The following is a 14,073-nucleotide window of genomic DNA, read 5'->3' as shown; positions in this document are numbered from 1 at the left end:
CAAATCAAGTAGAGACGCCTTTCACCTCTTGTTTTCAAGATGCAATCTGGACATGGGCTAGGGACAGACATTACACACAAGCCAGTATAAATGATCACAGACCTTTTTAAACCTGTAACAGAACAGATGTTCAGTGCACAGACTGGTTTTAGATGTCCAAACCTGGTATAAGATAGATCTGTGGAAGGGGATGTAGTATCAGACTTAACTGATCTATATTAAGCAAGTCTATCAAACTTCTGTCCCAGATTCCCTCCTGAAAGAAGTTAGGTCTCAGACCCCTGCATGCATCCCAGGATGCATTGCAGCCTTCAACTAAATCCCACCCCCCATAGGTAAGGTGGGATAGTTTCTACTTCAGCTTACCTGCTTCAGCCCAACTGGGCAGCTTCATCCCTGGTAGTCACAGAGCTGAGGTAGCCTACCCATCCCCACTGGTGGCAGCACAGGGTGGGTAAGCAGGGGGAATGGATCTCTTCCCTGGCCCCAGATACCCCCAGTGGGAGTCTGCACAGCAGGGTGGGTGGAGGGTTTGCCCTCTGCAAAATAGCTCTGCCACCGTATCCCTACCACCTTGCCACCACTCCAACCTCTCAGCCATGGGGTGGGTGGAGGGGACGACTGGGCCCCTACTTCAGCCCTAGCCCCCAACTAGGTTCTTTACAGCAGGTTGGAGGAGGGAACCTGTGAGGTGGGGGCTCTTTCCCCATGGTGCAGCTCCATTAGGCTGTGAACATTTCAACCCTGTCCCTGCACATCACCTCCCTGGTTGTCAGGCTCAGGGGCTTTCCTCTGCAACCACTGGGATGCCAGAGCAGGGGTCCATCTCCTGCCCCACCACCAACATGCTCCTTCCCCCAGTTGATAGGGGGCTGGTTAGGGGGTGGAGCTGGGGTGTTTGTAGCCCAGCAGGGCTGGGAGGTATGAAGGAGCACCCCCTTTAGCCAATACAGGCATCTGTCTACCTTGGCCAATGCACAAGTGAATGTGTATTATATTCAATAATCGCCCAATCTACGCAGCTTAGACAAAGATGCATAGATTGAATGTATTCCACCTCAGGCTTTTTGACTGTCCTCAGGTATTCACCTTAGCTGGGGTGCATACATCAGAAAGAAAATATTTTGTATTTGTACTGAATTTTTGCACACTTTACAAACATTTAATTAAATTATGGTTCACAGGCCTCTAATATTGCTTTGCCATTTAAATGAGAATGAGGCATAGAATGGTTCAGTATCTTACTCAAGGTCATAAAAAGCAATAATAGAGGTGGGAACACAACAGGTAGAGCTGGGAACAGAACCCCAACCTGTGGCAAATGCTATTGGACCATGCCAATTTCTCTGAGAAAACTCAGTTTAAAGCCTGTTGCTGCATCCAGTTATGATATCATCTTACAAGACCTCACACAACTAGAATCCATCCATGAAGCATAAAAAGATGAATCATGACAAGCTGCCATAGAAAATAGCAAAGACCTGTCAAATAATAGTTTTTTTTCCCCCCAATCTTGTGTCTTAAATAAAAAATAAATTAAGAAAAAAAATTCATTTTGGGCTAGCCAAAATGTTTAATCTGAACCAAATTAAATATATTAATTTTCAAAACCCATTTTATCCCCTACCACTTTTTGTAAATTTAGAAACATTTTGAAATAAAACTATTAAATTCGAAGTGCAAATTTCCTCTACCTTACATTTCCAGCTCAGTTTTCCAAATGCAACCGGGATTCATAATAATTTTGTAAACATTTTTTTTCCCAGAGTTTAATATTCACTGAACTTTCCCCTGCAAAAAAAGCATACATTCCATCTACAGATGTATACTGTAATAGGAGAGCTCATCATTACTTCATGAGACAAACGAGAGGGATGAATGTTTTGATGTATATTTATCGTTAATCTGTTTTGGGGGGTTTTTTTGTCAAAATTAGGTGACAGAATTGGATTTCAATACATTATAGTTGGGTTTATAGGACCTCACAAAAAAACGTTAATACTACAATCAAACTAGTAAACATTACTGTATTTCACCTAATTGTTAAACAGTGAAAAATGTAAGATGGAGGTGCCTTGAGGTCTTCCAAAAATTGTTGCAAGGTGCCATGCAATGTTATGTTTATAAACGTGGATCACCAGAAGAAAACGATTTCCAATGGGAATACATAGTGTTACAAACATTCTGACCTACTATGGTCTTTTTGAGTTCTTTGCAACAATAGAATTGCTCTATTATTCTTCTGTAGCCAACAATCAAGTGAAAAATGACATTTTCTAAGGGGTGTTTTGAGTCTATCAAGGGGTACCTTGAGTCCAAAAAGGTTGAGGAACCACCAGCATGCATTTGGAGCCATTTTAAAAGATGAACATTTCAAAAGGGGAACTTGCTGATCAAGAGTATGCAGCAGCTGTTCAAATGTAATGATTTTGTGTGGACACGATAAGAATGATACAAATATTGTGAAACTGTTCCAACTTTAAATCTGGAAGAAGTAGTGTTAGAGCTGGAGCTGTTTTGCTACATTTATATAATTTTTATCTACATTAACTGTTAGAATGTAAGATCTTCTGCATGTTTCTGAGCTAGAGTCCCCCTTGTCCTTTTGAAGTCTTTAGAAATGTATGGTTGTCCATACCCTTACTCAATAACTTACACCTCATCCTATGTGATGCTGACCACTCTCACTAACTCCTAGAAGCACTCACCAGCTGGAAGAACAGAACCTTTCTTTCATTGACATCATTAGCTTCAACTAAGACTTACAGCAGTGGTAGAACTTGTGGTTCTACAGCTCATCCTTTTGTGGCATATTGCTGTAATTTCCTGTCATATTTCTATATACTATTGTTGTAACTTTGTTACAAAAATGCTGTTAATGTTGCAAACTGAATTAGTACATTATTTTACTTTTAGCCATCTTATTACTTCTAAAGTTACCAACATTAATTATAGAATCATAAAACCAGAAGGGACCTATCAGATCATCAAGTTCAGTCCCTTGCTGTGGGCAGGAAGTTATTGGGCTCAGACAAGCTCAACAAGGAGCTTATTCAAGATGAGGCAGACACCTCCAAGGACAGTGACTGCGCCACCTTTGCTGGGAGCATGTTCCAGATTCTGGTGACCCTTACAGATAAAAGTTTTTTTTTTTTTCTCTTATGAAAGGGTCCACTATTTTCTATTAGGAAAAATGTATAATAAAAAAACCCAAAATCACTGGAAGACATTGTTTTTATAGTCTCAGCAGAAAACTGAATAGTCATGGAAATCTGAATATAATTTTTACTGAGAGGTATTTGTGGGACTATAAGCAGGAACCTTCAATAGCATGATGAAAAAATACAAGACTTTATTTTTCAGACTGTTACCCTAACACCTTCCACTAGCCACAAAATAACACAAGAATGGAAACTACGTTAGGCAGGAGTTGCATCAGCAGCAGCTCATTGTAATCATGGAAATAGATGTTTGTGGGACATCAGGGAAGATTTTACTGCCACTAGTATGGCTTTTAATTCTTCCCTTTTCTGGTTTCAGGGAACACAATTGCATGTAGTGATTTGCATTAGAGAGTAAATGTGGTTCGTTTTGTTATTCATTCACAGGTTAGATTAACTTTGTTTATCAAGCCATATATAAAAATGTAATCATTTCATTGTCAGGAGCCTAAAGCTAATGTTAATTACAGTTTGAAACTTCGATTATTAATGCATCTTTACCTACTGAAGTGTGAAATAAGCAATAGTAGTTGGAATACACCAATTAAATTAGCTTCTGAGACTGGAATTCATAAATAGGATACTCTCTGGTATTTACAGCTAAAATTGTAGTGCAGCATGAAAAAGCTAGAGGGTTGTGTATCTAAGGAACAATATACTTTAAGAAAGTATAACAGTGAAGGAAAAGTATTTGAGCTTTTACATAAAGAGATAAATGATATTCACACAGCATGTTTTATGTGTGGCAAGTGCAATTGCTATATTTATTATATTCAGACAGCCATTAAAAAAAAAAAAAAATCAAGATAAGGTTTCTATAAGACTTTCCTGCATACACCCCCAGTGTACTACCTAAGCTAATGCATTCCATAGCAAGTTCTGGACAAGTGTTTTCTGGGAACAACCATTCAAATAAAAAACATGAGGCAATTCCTATTTTCTCATTTTTAGACATTATTTGAGTTCATTCCTAAGAACTCTATTTTTCCAGGCAAGTAAGTTTGCAGAAAGAAAGTATTACAATGTGTAATCATATTCGTTAACTAAGCCTGTGAATAGACTTATGAGCCAGTTATGAACTGTCCTCATCTTCAGATAAAAACACTTAGGCATAGAGATTTAAGGCCAATTTTAAAATAAAGTACATGCATTTTATTTATTTTTAAAATGTACCTTCAAATACATTATATATTGCATAAAATAAAATATGTAAAAGGGCCCAAAGAGCCTACTGAGGCACCCAAAAGGGCCCAAAATCAAACAGCAAGCCTGTAGTAAAGTTAGAAATAGAGTTCAGACCTGGGTCCTAACCATCAGCATAAGAAAAATACACATAATGGAATATAAAATGAATGTTTAGGGCATTTTTAACATGTGATGTAATATTTTCAAGAGATTTGAAAAAGAGAAGTGGAGAAGGAAAAGAAAATATAAAGAGCAAAGAATGGCTGAAAGAAACAAATCTGGCACTTGCATCTCTTAAATAAAAAAGTATAACTAAAGTCCTCATCAATTTTGTATATTAAAACATATCAAATGTAGTGATCTTTAACATATTTTAATTGAAGTGTTAATTTGACTCCAGAAACTTTAAAAGCCTCATTCTATCCTGTTATATTTGAAAGGATTTATACTCCCACTGTTATGTGCTATACCCTGGAATATATCAATGTGTTTGTTTCCTATGAACACCTTTTCTAATTTTGTAAAATGCTTTCAATAACCATTTCTGACATAGATTGATAGAGCCACAGGGCAGAAGGGACTACAGATCATCTAGTCCTACATCCTATATATCTGGCCTGTGGCAGATGTTACATGTTTTGCACAATTAGCATGTTAATCACATGATAAATTGTAGCATGCCATGCATTTAAGCAATTTAACATGCAATAAAGATGGTGAACTAGCCTAAAAAAATGTTATATGTTAAATGTGTAACGTTTGTGTTTCACTGTAATTTGAATACGTAATGTTACACATAGAGTGACAGGGCCTGGCTGGGTCCGCCAGCATCCCAGGATGCACTGCTCCCTACCGCCACTGTGAGAGAACCTGGACCGTACTCGAAGCTGTAACTGGGGTGCTGGGACCCTGACCAGTTCCAGAGCCTGGGGCAGTGAACCATGAAGATGGAACATGATTTCTGCTTCATAACTCCTGTGGGTGAACTGGGGCTGTGCCCACCCCTGCCCTAGGTGCATGATCAGTCCCTCATCCTGGGTCTGTGCAAAGAAAATGCTCTCTGCCCATTACATAGAACTGGGTGACAGCTGTCCAAGGAGTCATGGAATGAGTCTGCATGGCTAGAGCCATTCCAGGTGTGACAACCTGGGATATCAGGGTGATCCCAGAGATAAACTTACTGGCCCCTTACTCGACCAAATAACCCAAGTTATTAATTTGCTCATAAACCATAATTTATCCTATGCACTTCAGTCAAATAACAGGAAAAAACCAAAAGGGTTTATTACACAGAAAGAAAAAGTGATCAAAAAGCTGACAAAAAGTGACATCTTTACCCAACAGTTGGCCTAGTCCTCAAATCTTTTCTGTGATAATCCCCCAGGGTCAATGTCCCCTTAGTCATAGCCAGCTCCCTCCCCTGGGGACCTCCAGTCTCCCTCACCTCACAGGAAGCTCTCTCCAGCCTGTTACTCCCTCCAGAACATTCATTCCACTCACCCCCACCCCCACCCCCCACTTTCAGGGGACCCAGAAAATCCTTTTGAATGTCTCTACCTGTGCTTCATGACACCAAGCATATCTGGGATGGATCAAGCCATGGATGAATTCTCCCACACCTTGCACAGTGCCAGAGTTCCCTGGTTTGGTGCAAGGAACTGTGTTGGGGGTGGTGGTGGCGGGGCTTGAACTCTCCAGGGATATGTAGGCAGTTCAGCCCAAGCTGGCATGCCCCACCTCCACAGGTCCACAATCAGCTGATTAGCAGGACTGGGGCATTCACAGCACAGCAGGAGGAGAGGCGGGAAACCTGGATTTGTCCCTGGTAGCAGGTCTCCAGCTGGGCTGACTTTTATGCTTTCAGACAGCTGCCCTTTGACAGCAAGCCAGGCACTTTTCCAAAGCATGACAAAATGTCTTAGTACCCGTCTCACAATAAAAATAACCTCTGTCAAGGGCCTCAGAACCCACTGAACTTACCCAATAGCTCTTGTATTGAGATAACTTTTGTTTGGCTGCAAGCATCTTTCAGAAAGGCATCCGGTTTTGGTTTGAGAACATCAAGAAATGGTAAAACTACCAGTGGTAATTTGTTCCAGTAGTTATTCCACCTTGTGGTTATACATGTGTGCTGTGTCACTTAATTTGAAATCTGACTTCAGCCTCAAGCCACTGGCTTTTATTATGCCATTCTCCATAGTGCCCAGTTTTTTTTACTGTCAAGGTAAGTATCATGTTTACTAAATAAAAGACAAGATCCCCCCCCACAATTAAGATGGGGGAAAAAAACCCTTATTGTAAAACTGCATACAATAAAATCTCACTAAATACAGTTTCTATCATTAAACTGATGCCAAAAGCAACATGTGCCTGGAAATGGAAACCAACTATAAAATTGATGAAATGCAGCGAACATTGAGCATTTCTATAAAATACATTGCTCATAACATATTGATAGCGATTTACCACAAGACTAGATTAATGTACCCATAGGGTCAGTGCCCATTAAGTGCAGTCTCCCTTACCATTGACTCTTTTTCAAGTCATAGTGAGCTATTATAGTTCACCCAGAGTTCCCCCTTCAGCCCCTTTCTTAGCCTAGCTAAGAATGAGTAGCATGGCCCAGCCCTTCATAAGGTGAAAGTTGCCCTGTGCCTTATCTTCATATAAATTTTGGGGGCATCCCAGGACTTGTGACAAAAACACCCAGTTCCAGTCATGAGTGGGGACTAATTGGCACATGGATCTTTTTTTTTTTTTTTTTTTTTTAAGGGGGAGGTATCTGGAATATATACACATGCTGAACAGAACTGAACTATGGGGTCATCATGGCTTAAATTATCTTGATTCTGGTAAGGCTCAGCTCAACAAACCGTATTAAGCTAAAGCATCATGATTTGTTATATCACAGAGTTTGTACTACATGCACGGTGTGTCTACAAAAGACACTTACTACATGGTAGCCTAATAACACTGCAGTAATGTGCCAGTCAAAAACTGTGCTAATAAGCTACTGTGCCATGTATTAGGCTACTGAGCAATAAGCATTACAAAAAAAAAACCAAACATGTGCCAGTGCTACTACACAGTAACTCTAGTTACTGTGCATTCAGTTAGTACTTCTTTAAGCAAGTACTAAACTAAATGTGCAGTAACTACTGTACATTTATGAATGTGTAGATATGCCCACTAGCTTCTCAGCCTTCTGGCCAAGATCAAATGAGGCTGGGGGGGATTTGAACCCCAAGTGTCTGGGGCTTGCACATAAGATGATGGCCTGGATTTGGGAAGTATTAGAAGCTCCAGATCAATGGGTCTGGATCCTACAAGGAGATATTGAGGGACCTGAATCTCTTCAGCCACCTCAAATGAAGGCTGAGAGGGGATCTTGTAGCAGTCTACAAATTCATTGTGGGGGGCAACAAGGAATAGGGGACACTTTGTTTACCAGGGTGCCCCTTGGGTTTCCTAGGAACAACAGCCATAAACTGATGGAGAGCAGATTTAGATTAGACATTAGGAAAATTTTCTTTACGACGAAGGTTGCCAAAATCTGGAATGGGTTTCTAAGAGAAGTGGTGCTCTCCCCTATCTTGGAGATTTTTAAGAGGAGACTAGACAAGCACCTATCTGGCCCCAGAGCTCTGTCCTGCTCAGGGCAGGGGGTTGGACTCAATGATATGCTAAGGACCCTTCTGACCCTAAAAATCTATGAAATCTAAGTGCACTAGTTGCTACAGCAATACTTAATTTCAAAGTTATTGTTTGAAAATTTGCTTCTTACACCCATATGCTCAGGAAAAGCAGAGTCTGACAGCAACAAGAGGGAGAAGGAGCAGCCAGAGGAAAAAGTTGAAGGAAAGCAGGGAGAAAAGGGATAGTTGGCATCCCCCCCCACCCCGATTTATTTTCCCTGCTATAGCAGTGGGAGGGGGAAAATTCAAGGCAAACCTCCAATAATTAGATTCTATACCTGGCAAATTATAACAAATTTATACATTTTCCATATATAGAATCTAATTATGGGGGGGGGGGTCATCTTATAATAAGGGTCATCTTTTATTCAATTAAATACAGTACCTTTTAGACTGTAATCAAAGCTAAACATAGATGTTAAAAAAACCCAAGGCAGAATCACTTGCAGTATTGTACTTTATTCAAAGTGCTATAGATTAGGTTGGGACTGAACAGAACAGATGTGCACTATTTGGTGGGGATGTGGGGAGGGGTGCTCAGAACCTGCCTGCAGTGGCTGAGGTCAGCAGTCTGTGGGTGCTCTCACACACCTCCCAGTGTTCCTTGTGGGCTTGCCTGGTTGCCAGAGTCTCCCAAGCACAGCTGAATGGGCAAGACATCCCTGATTCACAGCCTTGTGCAGGGGAGCCATCCCCCACCACCTCGGTTCACTTGGCTAATCCAAGCTGTTAGCGACAGGTGTGGTGGGGGGTGGGGGAGGAAGAGTGTCTGTATCTTTCTAGAATTATACAATCTGCCTAGGCAGGGCAGGGTGCCTGGGGGCTGAGTGGGGAGCCTGTCTGCTAAGTCCTGGCAGGGGCAGACTAGGCACAGGCATCTCTGGAGCTGTGATGGGAGTTGGAAGCATCTATCCCACCTGGATCTGCTGTACATTGGTGGGGGAGGGGGTTAGGATTACTTGGGGGAAGGCTAGATACACACACATCCCTACCCCCCAACTTCTCAAGCCCTGCTCCCTGAAGAAAGGCAGCAGCAGCAGTAGCTCCCTTTCCCATCCCCACCACCTTGGGCCAGACTGGAAGAATGTGCACCCACACACACCACCCCAAGCATTCACCACAGAGAGCCAGCAACAGTAACATGCCATGGCCCTACCAGGTCCCATGCACACAGAGCATAGCAAATTGCAGCCACCGCTTGCTTGTTTGCTCTGCCTGCCCTACTGAGGGGTACAATTCTTCCATCTGAGAAGCATCCCTGCCCTGCCTAGGGAGATTGTATAATGCTAGAAAAATACAGAGATACAGACACTCCTTCCTCCCCAGCACCCCACCTGTAGCTGACACCTTGGATTTGCCAAGTGAGCTGAGTTCCAGCATGCCTCCATGCAAGGAAGGTAATGGGGGAGCCTGCTAAATCTCCTTGAGTACCAGCAGAATACAGTCTACCTTGACTTGAAATAGGATTAATAAAGTGCTATAACCTAAAGCACTCTTGTCTGCTACCACATCCATCTGGGGTTAATTTAGAGCAGGATCCACCATTTTAAAGTGCTCTATGTGAATGTCTGTTCAGCTATGGCTTTAGATTTCCTTCTGTGCACTTAACGTGTGGCAAGTCATCCTCAGTCTTCTTTTTGATAAACTAAAGAAATTACTCTGTTTAAGTCTCTTGCTGGAATTCATCTTTTCCAGCCCCCTGGTAACTATTGCAGTGCTTTTCTGAACTCTTAACATTTTCAACACCCTTTGGAAAATATCCAAACTTTACAAATAGTACTGCCTCACTCAGGCCATAAGCAGAGGTAAATTCATTCTGTTTACATACCCCAGGATTATCTTAGTTCTTTTTGCCATAACATTGCACTTAGAGCTCATGCCTGACTGCTAAATCCTTTTCAGAATCCTAGTTTTCCAGGATACTATTTTCCATTCTGTAGGTATGGCCTACATTCCTCATTCCTAAAACTAGAAATATATTGCATTTGACTATATTAAAACTCATTATGATTGAACAGTCCAGTTTACTCTGTAAGACTATTTTACCCCCATCATTTGTTTATTGTTCTGTAAATCTGTGTTGCCTACAAATATTAGCAGTGGCTTACATTTTCTTATAGATTACTGATGAACATGTTTCATCATTGATAAAAATGACATAAATCTAACAATCTGAACACATGTGTTGTCACACATGCTTACTAAAATCTACTGGAACAAATAAAATATCCATCTAGTCTGATTTATTTAATGTACTTTCAAAATTTTTGCATACACTTCCTTTTCAGTAATCCCAGAGAGGACTTGTATCACACAGTCTTACTTGAGCATTTCTTTACTCTTCCCTTCTAAAAATGCTTCTCACTCATTCAAGTAAAGGAGCAAACAATATCAAACAGTCAAAAATTCAGTTAATTTTGCAATATCCTGTCTCTAAGGGTAGCCAAATGCAGACACTTTAGAAAAAGGCATAAAAACCTCCTGCCTAATTGTGCAGTACTATACTACAGGGGGAAATTTTGCCCTAACTCCAGCTGGTGATCAGCTTAAGCCTTCAGCATGAGGATTGATAGCCATTGTAATTTTATACTAGCTAATATAACTGCAGATATTATTCTTGCTATACACTAATTATTGCTTCCTGAGCTGGCAGAAGATGGGAGGCATGCTGTGGGAACGTGCTTCAGTTCAGATTATAGGGAAGAGGGAGAAGTTGAGAAAGTAAGTATAATTGTTAATGCTTTTCCAAGATGGGGGCTGATCATTCAATTATCACTCTACTCGTCTGCAATGAGAAGTGATGGCTAGTAAAATGGTGAGAGTATTGGAAAAGATATGGAAAGACACTTTATCTAATGGATGGGATTAACTCCACTGATGCTACTATTGTTAGGTAACAATTCTTTTGATTAGAACTGCAAAAGTATTAAAACTATTAGGAATAATGGCTATATGATGCTAAAAAGAAAGTTTGAATAATACCATCCCACATTAACCACCCCATTAACCAAGATGAAATTACAGTTTCACTTGCTGCAAAGGTGAATTTGAGTTGGACAACTATGCAATTGCCCTACAGATTATGAATTTTGCACTTTAATTTGCAACCAGCACTCTTGCTTTGTTATTTAACTAAACAGATCGGCCAATCAGATCATCCACCAAAAAAAAAAATTGTTCTTATTCACATAATTGCTGATTCCAGATATTCCTGGTGAATATCAGTGTTAAATAATTTACAGATCTAAAAATATTCACTGAAGAAATTTGCAAGTTATTTCTCAACAGAAAAAGCTAACTTTGTAAAATAACTGATCCCATTAACAATTATTCACTTGGGTCTGTTTACAAATTAGCCTCATATAGCAAGAACCTGTTCAAAGTGATCCAAAAAATAGATGTAAACAAATTATGTGAAGTGGGCAAACTGAAATTGGACTGTAACATTAAAACTAGATCATAAGCTCAAATTACCAGGAAACAGAGAATGAACTTAAAATGTTCCTTTTAAAGCTGCTTCCTTTGAAAATTACTTCAGAAGCCATCTTACTCCTAAGGGATCTCAAAGTGGTGACAAGTGAACAATAATTAAGCAGAGATTCAGAGAAGGATTTTCCACATCTTTCTAAAGGCATGAGTACACTGGAGAATAACATTTAAAGAGTGAAAATAGTGTGTGGAAATGATTTAACTCCTACATATCACTAGGGCCCTCTGTACATGTGCAATAGGTTCTAATGCTTGATCTATATAATCACGCCTCCTGCCATGACACGTGTGCATGGCAGAAGTTATGACTGTGGGATCTTGCATTTGATCCCATAAGGTTTTATTGCATCAGAGGAAGCCCAGCCTCATCCTCACCTCCCCCTGCACCAGTAAAGAAGCAAGCTTCCCCCATCAGCTGAGGGGTTCCCAGCCATGGGGCACCACACATGCCCCCAGGGCTGGGAGATAGCTGCTACAATCTTCCATTCCTGGGGGTAATTGAAGCCCTGCATCTGGTTATTCTGATTTCACAGTCTCCCCTTCCCCCACCGCGCCCCCCAAGGCTGGAAGATCATGGCAGCTATGATCTTCCCACCCTGGGGGTGCAGGGAGCCTCCAAGGCTGGAGCACTGCTGCAGCTGTGCTCTTTCAGCCCTGGGGCTCCAGGCACCACCGGGGCTGAGAGATCACAGCCACCATTGCACTGCTGCTGGAGACCCAGCTAAGTCCTAGCACCAGGAGTCATGCTGCTGGGACCCAACATCCACAGCTGCCAGACTCTGGGCCCAGGAAGCTGTGGGGTGCTTCCAGGATCCACAGTCAGCAGCTGCCAGGGCTGAGAATCCTCTTAGTTGTCCAACCCCCAGCCCTGGCTGAGCATGGCATAACCCTGTGCCTGGAATCTCCATCAGCTGATGGGGCTCCCAGCTGCAGGGGAGACCCTGCTACATGTGCAAATTAGTAAAGTGTAAAATTAGTACAACTTTTTTAGGTCTAACTTTATAGCTGGTTGGTGTGATAGCTACTTTGTATGTGTAGCTGGTCTCAAGGCAGCTGCATTACTGACCAGTTAATTGTACAATACATATAACTTGAAGAGGGGGCTAGGAAACAGAAAATATCAGATAAATCTAAATATTTCTTTTGAAATCAGTATGTCACAGGGTGGGGTCCCTAGAGACAGCTGTGATTCCTCTAGGGCCCTGTGACTGTGCCAGCTTCACCCTGCAGGTACCTTCTAGTCTCAACTGCCATACTTTGTTGGTTAAGATAGTAGATAGGGAGGCTGCCCTCAAGTTGCTAAGCAGTCATAGTCCTGATGGACCCCACTAAACCCTGAGGACTTTTAGATTCTTTGCTGGGTCCCGTTCTAAGCAGGTGCCTCGTAAGACACCGCAAGCCTTATGGGCTAGATGCATGGCTCCAAAACTGCCCCTTTACCACACCCCATGCTTCACAGATGGTATGTAGATGTTGTCTCTAGTGATGAGGCCTCAGTTTAGTTCAGCCTCTTGTCACTGGACCCTTAGCCTCCGGAATTGCACCCTCTGGTGCTGGGGTCTGCTCACCCACATCACTGCTCCCTCTGGCACTGGGGCTCTGCACAGTAGTGTGCCCCAGTGAGGCCTCCTCCTCCCCAGTAGCCCCATCCCAGTCCATTGGATTAAACAACAAAAATATGAGCCCCTAGGCTATAACCTAACAATAATAATACCAATGACACTGGAGGCTGCATTCTGTCCCTTTAAGAGGGCCATTTTCTCCCTCAGCAGTGTGTGCCTCCTATCCCCAGGCACTTTAGGAGCTCCGTTAGTCTTACCAGCAGCCAAGCATCTCCATGGAGCTTTCATACATGACCTCCTTCCCCGCTGGCTGCTGTCAGAGAACTGGCCACCTCCAGCCCCAGGGCTTACAGGTGCCCAGGGTCCTGCCTTCTTCCAGGCAGCCAACCAGGTGCAGTTGCCGACTAATTCCCTCATTAGCCTGCTGCCATGGCAACCTGCACCTGTGGGGGTTCTGCCTGGCTCCTAGGGCCCTCTCTCTAGGCAGTTTCTGCCCTTAAAGGAGCAGGCACACCTTAGTGCTCTGAGACAGTATGTAAGAAATGACCATTTGTAGAAAAAAAGGTGTAGTGCTCTTTGGATAGGATATAACAGAACTGAATCAGTGGTGAAGTAATGAGCGGGAAATGGATCAACTAAGGAAGAGAACTGGAGGACTGATGGAACAGGGATGCAGGTCAAATTTCTGAGCAGCCTCATGTTTGCTTCTGTTCGGGGTTCGGAAATGTGCCTTCAGTTGTGGTAAAGGACGTTGTTAGTCCAGGTACCTGGGTTTATTTCTATTATATCTTTAACTGGTGGTGGTTATACCCCTCTTCCCAGTTTCAGTGAGGTTTACCTAACCCAGGGGCAGGCAATTATTTTGGGTGGAGGGCCACTTACCCAGTTTTGGCAGGCTGTCAAGGGCCACATGGGTAGTTC

General features: G+C 42.2%; 1 long non-coding RNA gene across 1 annotated transcript in view; it reads right to left on the bottom strand.

Moving 5' to 3' along the window:
- The window catches only part of LOC102385150, a 44,625-nt gene extending 31,147 nt beyond the window's left edge, over positions 1-13,478 (bottom strand). Inside the window, exon 1 of the long non-coding RNA XR_322896.1 lies at positions 13,410-13,478. This is a non-coding gene — a long non-coding RNA (uncharacterized LOC102385150). The remainder of the gene's footprint in view (positions 1-13,409) is intronic.
- Between the last annotated feature and the right edge of the window lie 595 nt (positions 13,479-14,073).

Source organism: Alligator sinensis, unplaced genomic scaffold (genome assembly GCF_000455745.1).
Source record: "Alligator sinensis unplaced genomic scaffold, ASM45574v1 scaffold7_1, whole genome shotgun sequence".
NCBI lineage: Eukaryota > Metazoa > Chordata > Crocodylia > Alligatoridae > Alligator > Alligator sinensis.
This window is presented reverse-complemented; position numbering and strand designations above follow the sequence as displayed.